The sequence below is a fragment of the Nipponia nippon genome, unplaced genomic scaffold (genome assembly GCF_047370975.1).
Source record: "Nipponia nippon isolate SJK-2023a ecotype South Korea unplaced genomic scaffold, ASM4737097v1 scaffold_7, whole genome shotgun sequence".
Taxonomy (NCBI): Eukaryota; Metazoa; Chordata; class Aves; order Pelecaniformes; family Threskiornithidae; genus Nipponia; species Nipponia nippon.
Window position 1 is genome coordinate 45099053 of NW_028262391.1, and position 22845 is coordinate 45121897.

At 36.0% G+C, this 22845-nt stretch overlaps 1 long non-coding RNA gene across 1 annotated transcript in view; it reads right to left on the reverse strand.

Moving 5' to 3' along the window:
- Positions 1–3966: 3966 nt before the first annotated feature.
- The window catches only part of LOC148051052 (uncharacterized), a 59858-nt gene continuing 40979 nt past the window's right edge, over positions 3967–22845 (reverse strand). The window contains exons 2-4 of the long non-coding RNA XR_015700726.1: positions 8003–8086; positions 7054–7177; positions 3967–4035 (exon numbers count right to left, since the gene is read on the reverse strand). This is a non-coding gene — a long non-coding RNA (uncharacterized LOC148051052). The remainder of the gene's footprint in view (positions 4036–7053; positions 7178–8002; positions 8087–22845) is intronic.

Sequence of the window (22845 nt, forward strand, 5' to 3'; positions counted from 1 at the left end):
CAAGTTTGAATGCTCTTAAAAGGGTCACTTATAAAAATAAAAATTCCAGTGATGTCTTAAATTTCTAACAATGCTTTGATATTTCAAATTTGTAAAACTCTTTATTCTTTCTACTTTTCCTCCCCCAATAAGTCACAACATGCTGAAATGCAATATTTTGCCTTTACAATAATTAATAAATTGGTATTTACTACATTTATCATCTCCATTTACTATGCTCATCTGACCCTGTCTCATCTCATATATTTGCTGTTTCACATCAAGTTTTAAAAGTTGTTTATTTAAATGGTGAAATGAATTTTGTTTGTGCCTGCCATAACAAAGAGTAATAACATTTCCCCTTCTGTAGACATCCTCCATACAAATGGCCTCAAGTTTAAAATCAAAATAAAAGGGTTAGTCAACCCTGCTAATTAATTTTACAGACTACTTAGATTTCTTTGGGCACAGCAGTGTGTTAGTTTGAAACTAGGCCATCAAGCATCTGATCTGTTAGAGCTGAATTGAATTTTTCTGCAGTACAAATGCAGTTTTCATATTTGTTTCCTAAAAATTTTGATTTATTTTCCCATTGAAGGTAAATAAGTCAGTTTCCCCTTTTTCATTTGCCACGACATTCAGATGTAACAGCCTAAAGAATGGCCTGTAAAAGTTCTGCTTGATTATTTCTTTCTAAAATCTAATTTAACTTATTTTAATGGAAGTTTTACAGAAACCATATCTTATTGCTCCAACATAAGTAAATATTTCTATGAAATGCAAAATGTGCTATGATTTCATTTGGCATTATTCTCACTTGGATTTGCTTACAGTGCATCGCTAAAGAATTTGCCATCCATTTTTTTATTAATCAGACAATAACATACAACGACATGGTAGTTAATTCAAAGAAAGTCACAAAAAGTTGAGATGAGTTTAGATTCATGAATTCAAGCCCAAATGCATCACCTAGACCTGGCTAAAGTAATTTCTGCACCTACCAACCATCTCTTAAACATGGATAGAAGGATAAATAGAGAAGAGAGCTGGAGAGATTGTACAAAACACAAGTCATTCGCAGGCAGTTTCTACATCCTGAATAAATACATCAGGAAAGAAAAAAATCAAAAGAACAATATCCATTTATTAAATAACTTCATGTAAGAAAGAGATACTGTGCATGTGATACAGCTTGTATACAAACCACGCTCACATAAGTCTAAAGAAGAAGGGGAAGGGGTAAGGAGACATTCTAATTCAGACTCTCAGCATCAAATAGCTTGGCCTGTTTCACTATGTGGAATGTGTAACACTATCCTATTATATTACTACTATTTAAATATATCTCAAGTTATATTGCATAGTTATTCTGCAAGACCAATCTTTAAGCAACTGGACTAGACAGGTTGCTCAGTAATGAGCCCCAGCCCACCTGAACTGCTCGTTAATCAAAGCTACTGTTCATCGTATGACAATTAGGAGACAGTTACATTAAACAGCACCAACAGCCTTACTGCCAAACAGTCCTAAGCATAAGTAATGCACTTGTAAATACAGTGCATTAATTACAAATATATGTGATTAAATAAAAAAAAACATTAATACACATTGAACTACATACTTTCTTGTTTAAAGCTTATGTGATTTTGGCTGCTACACTACTTTACTGATTTGTCCTTGCCCCATTTCATAATTTTCCAATCAGAATTAATGTTAGAAGCTTTATGTCATTCCCTATCATTGTCTTTCCTAAACAAAGAAGTAATAACTTCAAAGACTCTCACTCTCTCTCACTTTTATTGGCAGTAGAAGTTACTAATTATTAGACCATTAATCTGATGCCCCCCTCTTGGCTGTCAAAGCAAGAAACTCCACAGTGCCAGATGTCCCTGTCCCACATAAAGGTTGCAGTCCTAATCTTGATGATTAAAGATTCTGAACATAATAATTTTATTTCACATTGCTTGTTTTTGTACAAGCTTTCATGATTTTGGGTGGGGTATTTTTGTCATTCCTTTAATTATTTAGCTCCTCTTGTAGCCAGAACCATTCACCATGGCCTGACCATAGTGTCTAGGATTTTGTGTCACAAAGATACATTGGTGTTGCTTTGGCCTTTGCTTTGAGGACTTCACCTACTACATCACAAACCACAAGTAGCAAGAAGACTTCTGGCACAGAACAATAGGGAACGTAAATATAATAGCTCTCAGGGCAACTTCTAAACTGCTTATCTACTAATATTTCTTAGATAATTTTGGGCTCTTATTAAAGATGTATAATTCTTTCTTTTTGGTTGAAAGCAGATCTTTATTGAACAAACAAATACAAAACCCTTCTTTGGTAATTTGCCTTACACAAACAACTAAAAAAGTTAAGCAATATGAAAGGAAAAATAACTAAAAGAAAAAAAAAAGTAAAATTAAGGATAAAAGCAAGAACTTTATTACCATATGAACCTCAGGCATATTCTTCTAATTCCATTCTTTGAAACTACAGCAACTATCTTTGATAGAATATACCACCAACAAGACAAGCAATATTTAACAGTATAGCAGAGCTTGGTTCATCATGTTACTTCTCAGTTTTAATAGTTCTGTAAGATAAGGATATCTCTGTACACTGTAGTGACAGTAAAATATTTTCCACACACTATCAGTGACAAAAACTTGACATGCCACTACAAAAATTAACTACTCCTATTGCAAATATTTTCATATATATTTAAATAGCACTAATAATACAACAGATTCAAGCTTGACTGAGGCTGCTTCAAACTGATTAGAGTAAAACTTTTTGGAACAGTTAATAGTCAGTCTTCTTTTCCCACTCACTAAATAGATGCTATCTAGAAAAGCTGGCAAAAAAAAAAAAAAAAAAAAAATAAATCAGTATTTCAGTTGTTCTAAAGGATTCTTTTACTTCAAAACAAGAGCAAAGCTTAAGCCATTTCCATATGAGTTTTATGAGAGATCATGAATCCTCAATGATCTTAGAACATGACAGGAGAATTAATCTCCTAAATCTTTACTTGTTCCTCCTTGAAAAGGTAGTATAGAAGTATTAAATTTGAATACTTCTATTTTTTATATTATCTATGCAAGAATTCAGCCTCATGCAGGACTACTTTCAAGGTCAAAAAGCTCAATTATTTTCAAAGTTTCTCTTGCATTCAGACTATTCCTCACCACTCTTTTTCAACAAAATTTCATAAGCTTTGTACTTCGTGCAGTTGAAAATTTGCCCTTTCTAGTTTGCCTTTCTTCATAACGCTGTTATAGTCATAACAAGCATATTGCCACCAGGCAGTATGACATGTGCCCACCCAATAAAGAATAATTGCAAATATTTAGAAATTCAGGAATTGCAAAAAGTAGTAAATAAAGCTTAGTCAAAGCCAGGATATGCAAATTATGACCTTAAAATATTGCAAAGTCCTTCTAAGTTTCTAATTTTTCTTTCTCCAAATTAAACTTACTTTTATTCTCTGAAAAGCTTCAGTGAAATAACAGTTAACAAGACCTGCATACATCCTGTGTGTCATTAAACTTCCTGCTCTCTGTGGAGCCTGTGATAAGGAAAGAACGTTTACTAAAAACTTGGAAAGATTATTTAAAAAATACCTTATTTGGAAAAAGACCAGTCCAGACTATACCTCTTGTTAGTGGAAACACTTGAGTGCTGAAATGGAAGAAAATTCACGAGAGGAACTGTGTCACTGTAATTTAAACAACTGTTTACAACCTGCTTCAGGACTGGACAGGGTTAGACTTCCATGAAGAGTGGAACATAAAATCATGTGTAATGCAATCTGAGACACCTTCTGAAATACTCTGAAAAATGGGTATCAGCCTAGTATAGGAATTTAGAAACTTAAACCACAGATTTCTTCAAGGGAGACAGAAGATGGGAAAATGCATCAAGCTTAATGATTAGACATAAACTGATACATCACAGAGACATACAAATTGAGTGTACTGGAATGAAGTCATTCCAATGATGACTCATGTCAACTTTATGTTCATAGATCGTGGGATGCTATTTCATTTTCTGCATCTGTAGAAAAAAATTATACAGTAGAGTCATAACTTGCTGGATGCTTACTACATCTTCTTTTAATCTCACTCATCTAAATATGTCTACTTTTTGCTTTGAAACTTTACAACTCAAAAGTTTAAAAATATTTTTAAAAAGCAAGGATTTGTGTTTACCTAAAAGTCACAGAGGAAAACATAAAAGATACCAAAATGTAAATGACTCTGTGAACTGTGCATTTCCATGTTTTTTATCTAGCTAAAAGCAATCAAAATCTTCTTCAACGTGGCTATCATTGCTCTCATGTTAATGACACCTTGACAAGTCAGGAGGAAAATGAAAAACATTGATTTCTGAAGGACTTTTTTGAATCTGCAGCCAAATAGCACTAGAATAAATTAGCTTCTAATATTTTAATAAAGTGAAAGTTTGTGATTTTTCCTCAATAGCTTATGACTCATCTCACATAAGAGTACAATAGCACAGCAGATTAACAAACAGCTACTTCTTATTATGTTGCTTTAATCTGTTTTTATTCACTACAAAAATGCTGAGATGATGCAGTTTACTAAGCACAGAACAACCCTTTCATGAAATACAAAGCACGCTTAAAGCAGAAGTTCCCCATTTAGATGGCCTTTAACATGCTTAAAATGCAATTCTTTAACTGAAAATTAGGCATCCTAAAATGAAACTAGCATCGTTGTAGATCATTGGATTTCTTTTGTTTGTCTCACTATCAATCATAATATTCTCAAGTTTCAAACTCAAAAGATAAGGGGACAAATGTTTCAATTATAAGTGCTACAAACCAAACTAAGTCACAACAGAAATAAATTTGACTTAAAAAAAATATTTAGAGTGAAGACACCCTAGATTTGAAAAAAGCAAAATACAATAGCTGCACAAATGTTCTAGTTTACTTTACGAGCCTTTAGAAGCAGTAAATGACTTTTGAAATGAAATATTACTGTGAAAGAAAAACCACAAAAAAAACCCTGTAGATAGATTCTGGGTTTCTTACAGGTGATTTTTCAGATTTTTTAGCTTTGTTAAAATTACATTTCAGTAATTTTTGTCAGTTTAAAGCATTGTACTGTAATTCTATAAAATACCATATGCACATAAATATTAGAGAATGAAAAACACTTAGAAAATGTCTTTACATCTTAAGATCCTTGACTGATTTTTAATAGGCTGTAATTATTTCCTGTATGAAAAAAAGGAAACAATAAACCCTTCTTGTGTAGACAAAAACCTCAGAAGCATACCAAAATGTCTATTTCTCTCTCTCTCTCTCTGATATAATGTTGATGACAAAAGGGAGACTTAAAGATAACTTATCCTTTGCACAACCAGCAAAACATTACAAAGAAGCTTTCTGATGAGGAGCTATTTAGGAAATCACCTGTTCAAAACAGAGACAGCACTGTAGAAGTCATATGCAAATTCACTCCCCTTATGCTCATAAGAGTACATTCTTTATTTGGAACTAGGGCTGTTTTTTTAATGTAATAGGAATAGGAAGCTAACCAGGACATTAAGGTCTTAATCTCTACAGCAAAACAGGCACCTTCAAGACATTAAAAAAAACAGTTTACTATTAGCTGCCATGGAAAAGCCTTCCCTTCTTCCAAAATCAACCAAATACTATCTCATAAATTTGCCATTTTCATTCTTGACCTCATGCTACAGTTTTGGGTCCATGGAGACATGGTTTTGTTGAATTCATTTTCTATTAGGCTTCCCAGTACAATGTTTTGACCATGTATGATTATATAGCTCTCTGAGAGTGCAGAATATTACCAGTAATTTCGGAAGAAATTCTACAACGAAGGCTGCAAGAATGTGTTCTTTAATTTAAAAAAAGTATTCACAGAACCTGCTTGTTTGTGCTGGTTGTAAGCACTGCTTGAACCCACCATAGCCCAATGTATCATTCAAATAAATATCATTTTATATCTTTGTCACTCTCTCCCTCTCCAGTGAATTTAAATGAGCTTGCAGAAATCTTTCTATTGCCACTGAATACATAACCCCACCATTCATTTAATTATACATACAGCAGCAGGAAAGAAAACCAAAGAATATGTTAGTACTGTGATGAAATGCTGTGTGTGAAACAGGAAAAAAAAAAAAAATAAAAGTATTAAACTGAGACACTGTTTTGGTCTTGATTCACTGATTTTCTCCAAAACAGGGGGAAAAAAGCGATCCTCCTTGGGTATATTTAAAGATTCTGTTAATTTTATAGACATAGATCATCCACAAAGAAAACAGAACTAAATCAATGATCAATGACCAATGATCATCAGTTGTATATACTGGAATTGCAGCCAGACCTTATATGCTAGCTTCCACTTTAATTGCTATTTCATTTTCTGCTCTTTCAGTATTGCTCATACCTAACATTTATTTCAGCTAGTCCACTATAACTTTCTCAGTTACTGTATAGACCAAATTCTCACTACTTTGGACTGAAATCCACTTTTTGCTACCTTTTTTTTTAACCAGAGTATAGCTACTTTTTATGGAATAGACAAATCCCAATGCCACATTTTTTCTACAGTGTGTTGTTTGTCAGCCCTGTTTATTATTATACACAGAGGAGCGTCAAGTCACAGCTGAATTAAGACATCAAGGAGTTTATTTCATCCACCTGCACTTCCCTCCTGCTTCTAAACATTTTTGAAGAGTCACTAGTAGACCAAAGATATAACTACTCCATGGTTCAACACAAATATGGTCTGACCTTTCACTGTCTGTTCACCATCCTTCAAAAAGCACAAGAGTAATGAAAAACAAACCCCACAACCTTAACTGCAGGACACAACAGAAAGTATGGGTTACAACGTGCAGTTAATAGTTAGATGAATTTGAACAGTCAAAGTAAAAGGTTGCAGACAGAACCACGCATCTGGTAGTATAATATGATTTACCTCTGGCCATGCAAGAATACCATAGAAAAAAGTAAACAGGTATAGTTTTGACACTTGATGTAAATGATCAATTCCAACTAATTCCATCTTTCAAACTTACTGGTCTTTCTGGGCTCGTAGGCTGCAGGGCAGGTCCATATCATAGCATGTCTCCAGAAACATCTCTAGGGATCTCATTAGAAAGTAAGGAGGCTCCCTCTATACCATGCACCCAGGTTTTCTTCCTGTGGAAACCACAGCATGTGGGTAGATAGAAAGCACACTCACATTTTGCCTACCTACGGCCACAATATTCATCCCTTAAATTTTAGAAATAGCTTGCATGTTTCAGTACACTATTATGTTGCAGCAAGTTTGCATATTACCTTACACCTTAGTTAAGCAAATAAAAGTACCTCATCTCTTCTGGAACATACAGCGTAGTTTTGTTACTCTATATACTTTCAGTTCACACATCATTCTATTTTCAACATTTATGTTATTTCTACTACCAATCTGAATGTGAACGGAACAAGCCCTTCTGTGATTTCAGATCTTTGATCCCACCATGAGATGCGATGATACATAAGATAGGATTATTGTTCTGCATTTTAGTAATCTTTAAAGTCAAAATAAAGGGTAAGATTATGTTAGATCAATGAAAATCTGAAAGTGAACAAGAGCCTTCATTCGCAGTCTACATGTTGTTCTGAGAACAGGAGCCATATCAGAATAGTCTTACCTCCACTCCATAGGAAAGGGAGAATCAATACATTTACAAGATCACCATGAGAGAGAGGGAGCAGTGCATGAAAACCATGAGTTGAAGGTAATTAATAAGTCAATTAAAAAGCAAAAAGGGCCACACAAACACCAGGCGTGTACTTTACAGAAAGATTAGCCTCAGGGTTTTGGGGGTTTTCTTTTTTGTTTTGCAAGATCTAGATTAAAACATTTTTATAGTAAAGGATATTATATTAACATTAAAATACATATATAAAAACCTCAGTAAATCTGAGATAGATAACATTACTCAAATACTATAAAGAAAAAGTTAAAACAATATTTACCCTCTGAGTGAGCAGTACTTTCAAAGGACACTCATAGCTCTCTCTGTTCACTCTGGATACAGTCCACTCAAATGTTCTTTTATGCTAGAAGACACATGGGAGGTAAGTAAATAGCGCTGCCTCCAAATGACTGTTCTCTTAGCCTCATTTTTTTTTTTTCATATATACTCTTTGTATATTCTTGGGTGTATTCAAGTATGCTTTGACATTACTAGGTGGTTTCAACATTCAGTTTGTTTTCTGTAGCATGAGTACACAAGCATTAGGAAATATTGGAAAGCTTATCATTTTGGCGACCTGGGTTTCATTTTGTACACTGATGTTTTGAGGTTAATGATGCCAATTACAACAGCTTCTAAATGTCTTCACAGGGGGACAGTATTTGGATACCTAGTAGTAACGGCAGTAAGCGTTTGACGCAGCTTTCAGGTTGTCAATATATTTATGTTCTGTCACGCTAACATTGTAATAATGAATCTGTAGTGATTTCTGTGATCTACACAGCTAATGACTTCTGGTTGATATTAGGAACCTCATTTATTTAAGTCAGACAGCAAAATTTTGTTCTCTACTTACTTCTGTTGTCTTTTTTTAACCCTGGTTTTAGACGAATTCCAAGAGGGACAGAAGCTATGATGATAAACTTCCACAAGCCTCTACTCGTGCAGTAGGCTTCTCAAGGACAGTTATTAGAGGGAAACCCCTTTTTTCTCCCCAGCTCTGAAGTCTCAGAAATTAATTTACAAAGCTACACACCACCTGGTGCAGCACACCTACTATCCTTAAGTGTATTCTATCTGTCACTTGCACGTGCAAATTTACCACTTCCATTCCCATTATTTCCTATCTCCACTCTGTTCCCTCGCTGGCACCATTTGTGTGAAAAGCACAGACCTGTTGTTCAGCTCCTAGCCCTTCCATACAAGATTCAGAAAAACAGAGTGGGCCAGGATATGGGGACGTAAGCCCCAGGAGATGTGGACTGTTTAACCATACGTGTGGTGCTGCAGTAATGAATATATCTGAAAATCTAGGCATTCTTCAAATGCGTCTGTATCTACTTTGGTGCAAGGAAAGGCTGCTGCTGAGAAGGAAAACCCTGCTTGTCCTTTTTGTTCTCCACCTGTCCTTGATTCTGCTTCTTCCCTTCAATTTCATTTAGGTTTCACAGTCACAATCAGATTTGCTGACATCACAGCAAGCAATTCCCATTTTTTTGGTAGGTTAGTTTTCAGTTGTACTGGTCCATTGATCCAACTTAACCTTTTGCTGCACAATCACTTAACCCAATGTGAAGCACTGGTGGAAACAAGCAAGGTGAAGAGAGCTGCAACCCACAGTTACACTGAATCAAGTATAATGTGAAATGGACTCTTTAGGATGCACTCACCAACACCACAAACACTAGCACCTGCTCCACATTGTCATGGGCAAGACAGAGCAAACAACTCCCTTTAGCAATAGCTTGGATTTAGACTAAATTATGCCACTTCTGAGATACATATCATAATGAATGTCAGAGGCCATGCAGTTGCATTTCCATGAAGCGATAGCCGAGAAAGCCAGAACCCAAGATAACTCCAGAGATTCATGATGAAGATAACCAGGCTGGATGCTCCAGATCAAGCATTCTAGGGAGCAGATGTGTCTGGTAGGTTGATATTAAAGTACTCTAAGACAGTAAGCACCCAGCTTGCTTGGTATTGGTAAGATCTCTGGTGTAATAACACAGCTAATGATAGGAAACTAGAAACTAAAAACTAATAATTAGATTTCTTTGATTTCCATTTAGAAAGAAAAGTTGTGCAGTGCAGTTGGATTGCCCTGAAAAAAATCCTTGGAAGTTCTAAATACTTTGAATTCCCACAATGGCATGATTGTATTAAAAAGTTGTCTGCCCCACCTCACAGGGTTTGGTATTTTGTATATGTTAAATCCATTTGAAAGATGCTGAGGAATCCAAGCAGCAAAATTGAGCAAGCCTTAATGCATAACCACTGTTGATTAATTTGGTTTCTCCCCTGCCTTTTTTACAAAGCCATAGAAATTAGGAACACTAAGATTCAGAATACGTAAATGGGCACCTGGGTATTTCCCAACATATTTGTCCCTACTCATACTATGCAAATGTGTAGAAAACTCTAGGGCTCATAAAGGGCTATGTCCAACATTCCCCATCCAGGCAAAGTTCCCACTTAACGATCCCAGTCAGAGGTTTTTGCTTGAGCAAAGGCTGAGGAATGAAATCCAGACAAATATCTTCAAGTGCAAATAGGTTTTACTCATCATCTTGTTTAAAGAAAAACAAAACCTTCTCAAAGATGTTACTTTCCTTGCTACAGATACTATAAGGAAAAGAGAACTAGCACCACAGAAAACAATTAGACAATGCTTAATTACACGGAAAGTCAGCTGCAGTATTAATCAGCACATTTGGAAGACTTCCTAAGTCATGGCCATGTACACTAAAGTAAGACTGCAGATATTTACAGATTTGCATTATAATACAAAGAGTGGGCCTTCCAAAGCTGCTGTAAGAAGTACTTCTCTCAGGTCTCTTATGCAATTTCAGTCAATGCTGCTTGATGTTCATTTAGAAGAAAATAAAATTGAACTCCCACATCATGAGGTGAAGGCAATATTTATTTATTTTTATTTATGTAGATTTACTTAACCATAGTTGAGGATGGTAAGGTATAGGCATCTGTGGCTCACTGAACACACCTGTCATGTTACAGTGCTCTGATATAAACATTATCTCCTTGGGAAATTTAGTCATGTAATTGTGCTGCAAATCTGAATACATCATGTAATCAGTCCCACATTATTCATAGGACTAAGTCTGGTAGCTGCCAAATGCCCAACTGTCAGCTTTCAATACGCAATATGGTCTACAGCTAGACCCACTGAAACAGGTGCAAATTCAACTTTTCTGCTTATGTGGAATCAAAGAGTGTTGTGAACATTAGTGCAAATGCCTGTTATCTCTAGATGTCAAAGGGCGGTAAAGAAAACCATCTTTCTTATTATTTTGTATTTCATCTTCTTCCAAGGACTACCAAGCACATCCAGGCACTATCAAGGAATTTATTCTACTATTGAATTGTCTGATCCTTGTCTTTTGGCAAGTAATAGGTGGGATGGGCTAAGAGTTTAATTTTAAGCAGATACCATAACTGGATTTAAAACAATCACTGCTCTAATTTTCATAATTTTTAAAGCTCAGTATTAAACAGCATATTACTACTTTTTATCAAAAAGTAATAATTTAGAAAAAACATGAAGAATTTAAGTTCTGAGCATTTACATTAGATTGCTAATAGATTTTCAAAACCGAAAATAAGCCTGCAGTACTTTTTATACTACAAAAAGCATGTTATTTTCCATTTTGAGACAGAGAAACAGTCTTGAAAGGAATTTATTTCTTATTAAGCATTTATCACTGTGAAACTACAGTTACCAATCAAATTTGATTATAACCAGATCTGATTTGGTACTTTTATCCCAACAATTTTTAACAAGACAACATCTGTGGTTTTCTGTATTCGTCCTGTTAGTTGTTCATCACTAGCACATTTTCATTCAGTGAAGAGCCCTTTAAGCTTTTACTGTAGTACATAAAAGCTAGTTTTCTTATAAAGGAGGACCTTTCAAGAAGACTTAGAAAAACAGTCAGCACTTCCAGCAACTCTGAACACACGAGTGAAAACACAGCACTGATTTAAACACAAACTCAGGACACTGGGGAGAATCTTGAAAAGCCAGTGGCGTATGCCTGCACCTCTGGGTGCTGGGGCCTGAGGCAGGCCCTGGCTGCCTCACCAGCCTGAGGGGAGGACATCCACACCTCTTTCCACCGCAACATCCCCCCAACGACGCTTTGCAACTCTGGACAGCCTGGCTGAACAGCAGCATAAACTAGAATACTTGAAAAAGGAACTCAGGGCAACCAGGGAAGCCCAGCTAGGAGGTTTATACACAACAGCTCCACTCACCATGCACCTGCAGGTTGGTCTCCAGGTCTGGGGCTCCTCACTGGCAACCCAGTTATTTCCCCAATTAGCAGAAAATAAAGCTCTTTTACACACTTGCACACACATTTACACACACACCCCCCTCCACACTTTGTGCCTACCCCTCGCCTGGCTGCGTGCAGGCCCCTGGCCTGTTCTACCCCTCACAGGTGCTCAGTAGCTCCCTCAGGACTGAGGCACCTTCCTCTTCCTCAACCGCTGACTAAGGGAGCATAACACAGAGCCACATGAATACAACAATTGTCATCTTCACCTTCTTTCCACTTGTCTGCCCTTTAGTCAGGGGCCATGCCTCAGGCACATTTATGTAACTGCCTGACCTACCTCTAGATTATGAATCCTGGAAAAGGGATGTGCAGAAAGGCAAGGCACAGAAGCGTAACAGGCTGCACAAGTTTCAGGGCCAGGCAGCAGTCTGGTACTGGACTCATTCATTTCCAAACACATAGCAGAGCAGCAAACTTCTGTAAGTTGTTATATATACACATGATTTTAGGTAATGAGTAATCTTGGGGATTTTGAAGAGGCTAAAATTCAGCATGTAACTCTGGGAGGAACACCCACTGCAGGAGGGGTTTAGCTGGTTCCTATCAGGTAGCATTTGTACTCCTTGCCTCAGGAAAGGAAATGTCTAGAGTTGCTAGAATAAAGAAGATATTAAAGAAAGCTCAAACCCCATGGTCACGTTTTTGCCACCCCCTGCTACAGCTGCATTCCCACATGGCAGTTTTGCTCAGATTACCCAGCACCCCACAGAGCTGGTCTGCAGCTGCCCATGGCTGCATAGATGTTGAACAGTTTCATGCCTTGCTATCTGGCAAGAAAACTCCCTTACTTTCTGTCTCTATTCAATATTTCTTCTCTGTCAGCACAGCTATTCACCTTTCCTGTACCTCAACAGCATCTGCCTTTGCACTGTTTTCCAAGTTACAACTGTTTCTAAAAGCCTGATGTTACATGGTTTAATCCAAACCAGTTATCACACCACCCAAATATCTGCAGTACAATACATCTCAGTACTGTGAAATTCAGTAGAACTGAAAATTTATTTCAATGTCAAGAGAACACATACAATCCACCTATGGTTTATCCTCAGGTTACCAAGGATAGCATGGAATATTCTCAGGCATGACCATACAAACTGTCCTTTAAAAACCCCTTATTTTAACAAAACGTAAGGAAATAACTCTGCACAGACATCTATAGGTCCCTGACTGCCCTCTACAATTTACTCCAGTCAACAAAAGATAAGCAGATGACTATAAAACTGTCTTGGTGGCAATATACCTACAATTCTCCTGATCAATATTTGCCCTGTAGTCTGGACAGACTCTAAAAATCCGACAGTTTGATGGAGCTTAAGGTGATGCGTAACCATTTGCAAGAAAACAAGAAGTCAATATTAAAATTTTATTTGAAAAGAATGTGCCCTAACTATTTTATAAGGGAGCCAGCAGAGCATACAATTTCTTGACTAATCTAAAAAACTCCTAATGACATCTGTGGATATTCAGTCTCGCTGACTGAGCGGTTGGGCCAGCAATGATTCATTAAGTTCTCAGGGCACCACTGAGACAAAGCAGTCTCTCTCACCCAGCTTGGCTTCATTTGTAACCTCAGATGGAGAGCCTGTGGTAATACATAGCTTTCAAAGTGCTGCTCCTTTGCTTCAGTGTGCTCCAACCACTGCCTCCCAAGGGTATGGATCCCATGTGGCATGGCAACCTTTTCCTCTTTTGGATGTATCGTTACAGCAGCAGAGAATAAAAGTAATGGGAAACTACAAAAGAGACCATGCATAATGGGATGATGCCACAGTGAAGCAAAGAAAACTCCAACTGCAGATTCTCCTTATGTAAATGCTGGTTCTCCTGAAAACATTTGTTTGTGTTCTATTGTTTCTGCTTTTCTCCTTTAGCTGAAAGTTAACTACAATTCTTGTTTGCAGTGCTCGCAGTGAGCTGGGCTCTTTCTAATTATTTGCTGTTATGTGATATGGCCTATTCACCACAAGCAACATGCATACTAAGATGAATATAAATAGAATTCTTAAAATTCTCCAGCCCTACCTTCTTCCTCCTATTCCATTTCTCAGGAGGTGTGGTAGATTTTAAATGTACTTGGGAAAAGACATAACCAATTGATGTTATGTTGAACAAAACAGGATTAAATTATTTGCTTCAAGCCACATTTGCTTACCAAATTTTTCAAGGTTGTTTTGCTTTATTAAATTTAGTATATTTTTATATTTTTGACAGAACACAAAATAAACTGTAAAATAACAGCTGGGTGGACAGAAAAACAAATACTTTGTAAAGGAAAGCAGGGTATTATAAGCAGAACAGTTCAACTTAAAACTACCTTCTTGGGGTTTTTTTGCAAGGCCTCTTCCAGTCAAAAGAATAAAGTCATATTTATGTCAACCTTCTCATATACATACTTGCAAGGTGTATTTCCATCAATTTTCTATACAATAAAGAGATTATATCTTCTATACTGTGCAGCTTTATTACCAAACTTACATATTCCTATTTGGCTGTTTTAACTGCAGAACTGTTTTGATTTTCATAAATTGGATGTAGTATTATGCTTAACACAGCAATATGTGACACTGTAGAGCTGAAAACTATCATTATAATAAATCAGAATACAACATGAGAGTTTATGAACTATTCCTTCTTTACAGCCTTCTTCTGTTCTGGCACAAACTCAATTTTCAAAAATATATTCCAAAGTCCTGGAACATAAGCAAGTATTTGGGAAACTGGGGGCCCTGATGACAAATGATTTCTTTACTTGATTTTTAAAAAATTATGAAAATTTATGTGTAATCCTATTTGAGCCCCTGGAGCTCTATAGCACCTTGGGTTTAATTGCCTAATTTGAATGGATTTAACATTTTAAAAAGGCAAATTGTAATGAGGACTGAGCAGATTCTGAACTCAGTTTGGAATCAGGAGTCGGCTCTAGTGGCCATTACTTCTCTCATTGTATGTATGTGCTCACCACATCATGGTTTCCTTCTCCCCATACTCTTCCCTCTCCAAGAATCCAAACCCCCCTGCCCCCAAGTAAAAGGTGGTGGTTCTTTTGAAAAACCTGAGGACTGACCAATTTTGCTCAGGTTGTGTGGGCCCTTGGATGGCTGGCAGCCCTAAACCACATTGTAATTAGTGGGTTGGGATGAGGTCTCTTCCCTGCAGCTGGGACCCTTGCTACATACACAGAACTGACTCAGTCACAAGTATCAAGTGGGCTTTCAGCTGCAGAAAGAGTGAAGAATTACAACTGGAAGTAGAAAAGCACAAGAGGTAAGATGGTATTCCTCCTCTAGTGAGTGATTTAAAGAGTCTGTCCATTTCCAAACCTGGTTTCTTTTGGAAAGATTTTGTCAAGAGACTATGCCTTTGGGTACAACAACTACTACCAGCAATCACTGCACAGACACCACAACAAAGCTACCATGACGTAAAACTTCCCTATGAATTACTACCTCGGTAATCATGGCACTGTAAAAGGTCACAAGTGTAAGGCTGAGTGGGGCATTTCAGAAATGTTTTATATATGAGTGGGATTTCTGCCACTCCAACACAACCTTTCAAGCTTATTCAACAAGGACAACTCTTCTCTACTGCCTAAGTCATCTGTCATTCAACATAAAAAAAAAATGCATATTAGCAGTCTTTTGATTATTATCATTGACTTAGAGAGTTTTAACTCATTATGAATCAGTAGGAATGCAAGATGATTATCAGTTGTCTGTATCCTCCAGTGCTAAGTAGTTTCGGACTGAACACCACTGAGCTGGCATAATGGGATTTGTATTTGCAATGATGGTCACATTTTTCTCTTCAAATAAATGAAGCCTCAATAGAAGATTATGGGAATACAGCAAAAATAATTGAAACAAGGCCTCAGGGAACTTTAAACAGCAAGAGATTATTATCAAGCATTTTTTTAAGAAAATAATGAAAGCTTGGGAACAAGTGATTTCCTTCTTATGCTCTTTCATACATGGAAAAGATACACTCCGTTTCTTTATTCCTGTCTATCCATTATTTTTAGATCCACAGACTATGTTCATGTAATGCGTTATTATACCAACACACCTCAAGTAGCTCAAAAGATGGGAAATATATTTCCATGTAGATTCCTGAAAGTAAAGCACTGCCAATGTAAGTTATTTTCTACACAGTACTCATTTCTACCAAGCTGTCAGCTATTCCACTATGTATCTCCCAACTATGAATCTTTCCTATACAAACAGCTAGTCATCTGCAAAACTGGTATCCTTGTTCATCCTGCATTCTGCATTAAAATGGCATGACCTGCATATTTCGTTGAACTGAGGAAGTAAATCTCCAGCTTTCTCTAGCACAATTATGTCCATGCCTCTCAAATCAACTGTCATGCTGGCCAGTCCTTAATTGCTCTAAAAATAAACCATTGAGAATGTAACATCAGAGAATGACTAAGAATTAAGAAACACACAAACAAATAAAAATGAGTCTATCCATCCATCAGTAAATATCCATTGGCCAGTCAGATATATTACACTGTAGACTGAAAGATAAAATTTGCAAAGTTAATGTTTTATAAAATCATAAAAATACTGACATTCACAGTTAAAGATATCATAATCCGCTCCATACACATTACTTCTATTCTTAAAATATATTTATGTGCATTTTAGAAGAGATGGATAGATTTTAAAACAAAGAAGTGTCCTCATTTTCATTGCAAATCAAGTATTTGTGTTGATGGCTATGATGCTTGGCTGCTTTTTAAGTAACATTTTTTTGTAGTAAAGAAGGAAGTTATGCACATCCATCTCCCTTTTTGGTGAAGTGGTGTTTAGGATTGTCTCAATACTGTGTCCTAGATCTTTGGAAACAGCTGTAAAAGCAATATTTTTTAATGATTTGCTGACACGATATGAAAACATTCAGCTTTCTAATTAGAGGTTGTCTAATTCCAACATTGACACAACTGCATGCTCAAGGCAGGACAGCTGAATATGATAGTTAGCCATGCAGAATGTATGTGCAATGGGAAAAACTAGTGAAAGTTTAAAAAGTTTGAAGTAGTGAGGAAAGAAGAATTATTAGGAGTATTCTTACAAAAATTCATTGCTGTATTTACACGTGCAGGAACATATTCTAGTTTGTCATAACTAAACCATCAGCTTAGGTTTTGGAGCTGTTTATGGAGAATATATAATAGCACTGGAACGTTTCCCAGAAAGTTTTTAGGACCTGACACTAGAAACATTAAAAAAGAATCTAAGGACTTTGTTGATTAATCATAAAATATTTTGGGAATTATGTTTCTGCAAGACGATAAACCAGTGGTATATTTAGGAGCTGACTGAAGCCCAAGAAACTGTGTTCAGCCTGAAAAAGAAATGCTGAAAACTTTTGAGTACTTCCATGAATATAGAAAAGCCAAAGATGGTCAGTAGAGAAATGCACTACAAATCATTGGAAGCTACATTATAGAATCCACTGTGCAAAACACCACCTACACATCAACAGATGATTGCAAAATTGCACGAGCATTTGTCAAATATGAAATACTTCCCCAGTGAGCAACTTCATGTAGTGGACACATTTTCAAGAGCATCTATAAACACTGGACTGAAGGATATGTAGAGTGTTTGAAACAAGTATAAAAAAAATACACTACTTACTCCTAAAACATGATAAGATGATATAGGATCACAAACATTTCAGAGGGAAAGATGATCTTGATAAATTGAAGAAATGGACATAAACCAATAAGGTGCAATATTACACAGAAAAGTATGAAGTATTGAATTTAGGTAGGAATAATCTGCTACACAGAGCACCAGGAACAATTGGTTAAGCACCACTGAATAAAATCTGGGTTTGCAGCAACCCACAAACTAAATAAGTATCAGCATTATCCCATTATTTTTTTAAAATAAGGTAGTATCTTACTAGATCAGTAAGATTTTATGGAAGTCACTTGAAGCAATCCTTTCACTTTCTTCAGCACTCTTAACATCCTGTGAAAAGACAAGTTAATTGACTGGAAAGAATCTAGAGGAGACAATAAGAGTGACTGGAGGTCTAGAAAATAATCATTTGTTAATCTTAGGCAAGTACTGAAATAGTAGCTCTGTTAATGCAGAAAAGCAAAATACTGAAATCAGACATCAAAAAAATCTTTACATATGTAGAAGGCAGCTGCAAAAAACCAGAAGATTAAAAACCTGATTTTTTTAATCTACACAGTTTTAAGAGAAGTAGCAATGTTCATAAATTACAATAGGGAAGAATAAGAGTGTACACCAGGGGAAAAAAAAAATCATAAGAATCAGGATATTCAGATATCAGCTGAATATTGGCAATGTTGTTCATATGTGAAGGTGCGGAATCCTCACCACTGGTATTTTTTAAAACAACACGGAAGTTGCTAAAACAGATATGTAATTTTGTGAAACAAACGTCTGCCAGAGTTATAAATATTAGATCCATTCCTTTGCTCAAGACTAATCACCTTTCCATGTATTGCCAATATTTTGTGGGGTTTGTTTGTTTGTTTTTAACTATCCTGTAACTATCTAAAAGAGCAAAGAAACCTAAAAAGTTGAAATCTACAGTTGTTTGGATGGTGGTGAAGTGACCAACAGAGATGTCCTGGTGTACTAAAAAAAACCCCAAACTTATGAGGATGACGGAGAAGCTGAAACATAACATGTTTTATAATTCCACTTCATCTAATGCATTTAATACTAATTTAACTGGTGTACAACCTTTCTAAATGAGGCAAAAATCCTCATGTTTATGAGGAAGCTTTTTAAGCTTATGCCCTATAAAAGTTTCATTATGTAATAAAGCTAACATGTTCTGTAACACTGACACAGGCGGATTACATGGGTATTTTATGATTTATGATCATGACATCTAAATATGGGACAGTGGAGGATTTTTATCTCAAAATCTTAAAAATTGGCTGAAATCCTAGATCACAGAAAAAAGAGGAGGGATTAACTGTGCAGAGATTGACATGAAAATCATCAGTATCATCTGGGTACTTTGTAACGCAGAAAGATGCAATAGTCACTCAACAGTAATAGCTTGAATTATCTGGGTTTTAAAAAAAATAGGTAAATGCTTCCTTGGTAAATGTATATAGAAGAAAAAAAAATATTTTTTTTTTTTATGTCTCTCTAAAACATATGCAGGTCATACTGTCTTAAGCTCTTCATACAAAATGCTGTTTATTTTCTAAATGTGCTTCCCAATATAAAGTTTTCAGAACTAAAAAGAAGGTATATCATTCTTTTCGCCGTAATTTCACCTCAAGAAAGACTAAGTAAAAATTAAAACATGTAATTTAATGTTTGCTTATGTCAGTAGAGTCTGATAAAGGTATGCTCTTTTTAATCTCTTGCAGTTCAGGAAAGTGCAAACAATTTTTTCGGATTCCTGTTTGGAAATTGTACTCTCTATGATGCTATGCACCCCATTCAGAAAATATGCAGCATACTTACTTTCTGCTTGTAAATCCTGAAGTAACTGCATGTTCCAGACAAATTGTGGCAATTTACAAATAACTAATACAACTAGGCATGCACGCCCAAATAAGCAGAAGTGTGGTGAACTCAAATTAGACAAATAAATACTACCTAGAATTGTACTGCTTTGTCATGCTGTTTGTAGTGTCCTCTTCAGAGCAAAGCAAACCAAACAAATCTTTTTGTTTGGCAAACCAAGCCTGTGAACTGTAAGATACAGGTAACTTGCACAGTGACTTGTTTGCATCTAAAGTCAAGTACGCACTCTTCAGCAACATGAAGGTTTTTTTCAAAATCATTTCAGCACTTTTCTTCTACCTGAATGAGATGACAGTTACAAAATTTGCTATTTTATTCCACTCTGATTTTATTCAGCTTCAGCACACATTGTCTCAAGATGTGAAATCATAATCTTGGGATGCATTTCACTTAATGTCTTTAAGTCCTCCTTTTTGGCTCAGAAACCTGGCTTTCAGGGCTATAAAGAGTAACTGGACGTTTGCCAGAGAATGGAAAAAAGGGATATCTGTGCTGCTAGTGCTGTCCCAGAATGTACTGTTTCACTGCTGTCTGATTTCTAATCTCTGACATAATGCACGTACTGCCTAATTCAAAACAAAGCTTAAGGACACAAAAAGACAGTAGCTAAATTTGACTGGTTTTAGCTGTCATCTCAAGTTGGTACACTTGGCCTTTTCGCCTTGATAATCACAGACAGAGATTAAAATACAAAGTAAAAATAGACTAGCCAATGTCAATGTCCCTGTAGCCAGATACAAGCAGGTGATCTTGCACAAGTGCTTTCCCCCTCGTAAGGTGACCAAAGATATTAACCTTCAGAATTCTGTTGGAGCTTTGCAGCAAAAGCTGTTTGAAGAGGTAAGCTATTTTATACTTATGAGGCTGCTGAACACCACTAAAAGCTTAATGTTCTAATAGTTAATAAATCTGATTGTTTATCTCTTTTGCACTCAAAGACCTGAAAGTGAAACAGAATATATGAATCAAGGCAACAGATACAGTCATCCTCTCTATGCTTTACAGATTTGCCCCTCTGCAGCAAGTCAAACTCATGATTAAATACAGATTTTAAACTCTTCACATTTCACTGTAAATGAGATTTGAACTGCAGATTCTTGTTGGGATGACAAAGTCAGCATAAATAGTCCATCTTGCCACACTGTTTTTTCTTTTTACTCTATGACATTATATTAGCATAAGACTGAAAAATTATACTTGCAAAATTATTTCTTTATAACAGTGGTGCAATGGAAACAGAATATTCTATTCCTTTTACACATACACTTGTTGGAAACCTTATTAGTTGTAAGCTAATTTCTCTTCCTCTTGTATAATAAAAGAGGTACAAAAATAATGACATTTTTAATCATCTATTTCCGCTCCAACACAGTTGTTATTTGGGGGTGGGTTTACACTAGTGTATTTCACTTTGATCTGACAAAAAAAGGGAACGTGTAAATGATGTAAAGATGGAAACAAAGAGTTGATGCAATTTAATTTCTTAAACTACTCCAGACCGATCACCAGGGGTACAGCTGTCTAAACTCGGCATTTTAAGCTGCATGTGCAAAAGGTAAAAAATTTTAGTTCCACAGGTGGTTTATTTGGTGTCTCTATTTATGCATTTCCTATAAATTCATCAAATTCCTCTTCTAAATCAAAAGCAACTTTTCATGTTGCTGGAAATATGTAATTAAAAATAGATGATCTGGGAAAAAGTTGTTTGGATTGTGAATGTGACAAGCATTACAGGCTAACAGTAAAAATCTCACAAATAAACAACTTCAGCTATTTGCTCAAATCATTTTCAATAATCCAAACAGAGTTTTAAGACTACAGTATTTTGCATAAGTTATTCAAATTTTAAATGTGCTCAGTAAGAACAAACAGAAGAGTTCCAATCTTAAGTGAATGAACAATTAGTCTTGTGACAGATATTGCATTTGATAACTGCTGGGTTGAATCTCTGATGGAGTTAGACTCTGAACAGAAAATGAACTAAACAATGTTGAAATAACATCGACTCAATTTTTCTTTGCCTCTTGTTAAGTACTACTTTGTTTAGCACAGGTGGGAAAACTTGAAAAAATGCAGGAAATATCTGTATTAAAGATATTTGAGGTAGGAATTCAGAACTTGGGGACGTGTTTTGGGTTATTATCCTTCATATAAAAGCTGACATAGAGAAATGGAGAAGTGAGAAAGAGAATTACAAATATACACTGTTCTTGGAGCAATGTAGTGTTACAGGAGATTTAAAAGAACCTAGGCAAATGCTTAGCTATATCGTAAATAATCATACTGCCCTGTCAAAGAGAATGACAAGGTAACCTAAGGTGTCTTTTCCATTGCTAAGTTCCCTGTTTCTGTGCCTGAGCTAGAGTAAACTCCCCTCCTCCCCCTAAATCATCTCGGCTAATTCCTAAGAAAACTGAATTTTCTGTAAAATGTTGAAAGTGTCAGTATTGCACTTTTCTTGAGGGCGATGGCATAGTAGCCCTAGTAACTGGAGTTCATGGGGACTTATATTTTGTTATGTCTTTCTCCATGTCTTTCCTTTGGTGCCTAAGGCTTCCGAATGTACTTTCAGCTGTATCGTGAATTTGTCAACCAACAATTGCCAACTTCATATTGTCAACTACTTTCCACAAGTCAGTTCATGCCATTAGCAAAATCTATTTTTTTTGTTTTGTTATTTTGTTAATTTTAGGAAAAATATGCCTAAGGATGACAACTTGCTTCTATTGTTGATGTTCTTCACCTCCCTGCTGACACATTTCAGTTCCTGCACCATTTACATCTGTAATCAGCAACATATAACAGTAACTTGTCTTATCCAAAACAGCAGCACAGAATATGTTACAAGATGTCAGTATTTTCTATGTCAATGTCTTCATTGCAGTACAATACAAGTTTGCAATAATGAATTATCCCCCATAAAAGGCATATATGATAAAGCGGTACTGTTAAAATCTTAACAGCTAGCTCTTTATGTCCTGCTAGTTAGATCCATTTCATTTGGAATCATGTCCAGTACCTTTTTTTATGAGATACACCTTAACAGATATCAACAGCAATTGCTAGTTAAGTGACTATCTCAGATGACTAAAGGAAGGAAGGCAAAACAACCTGTCAGAGTAGAGAAGCTGTAAGCGAGCAGATAAAGACTGCAGCTTTTCTGTTTGAGGTTTTTTGTTGTTGTTTCCCCCTCCAGGTTTGCATTTGGAGCTCTTTTTGGCCTTAAA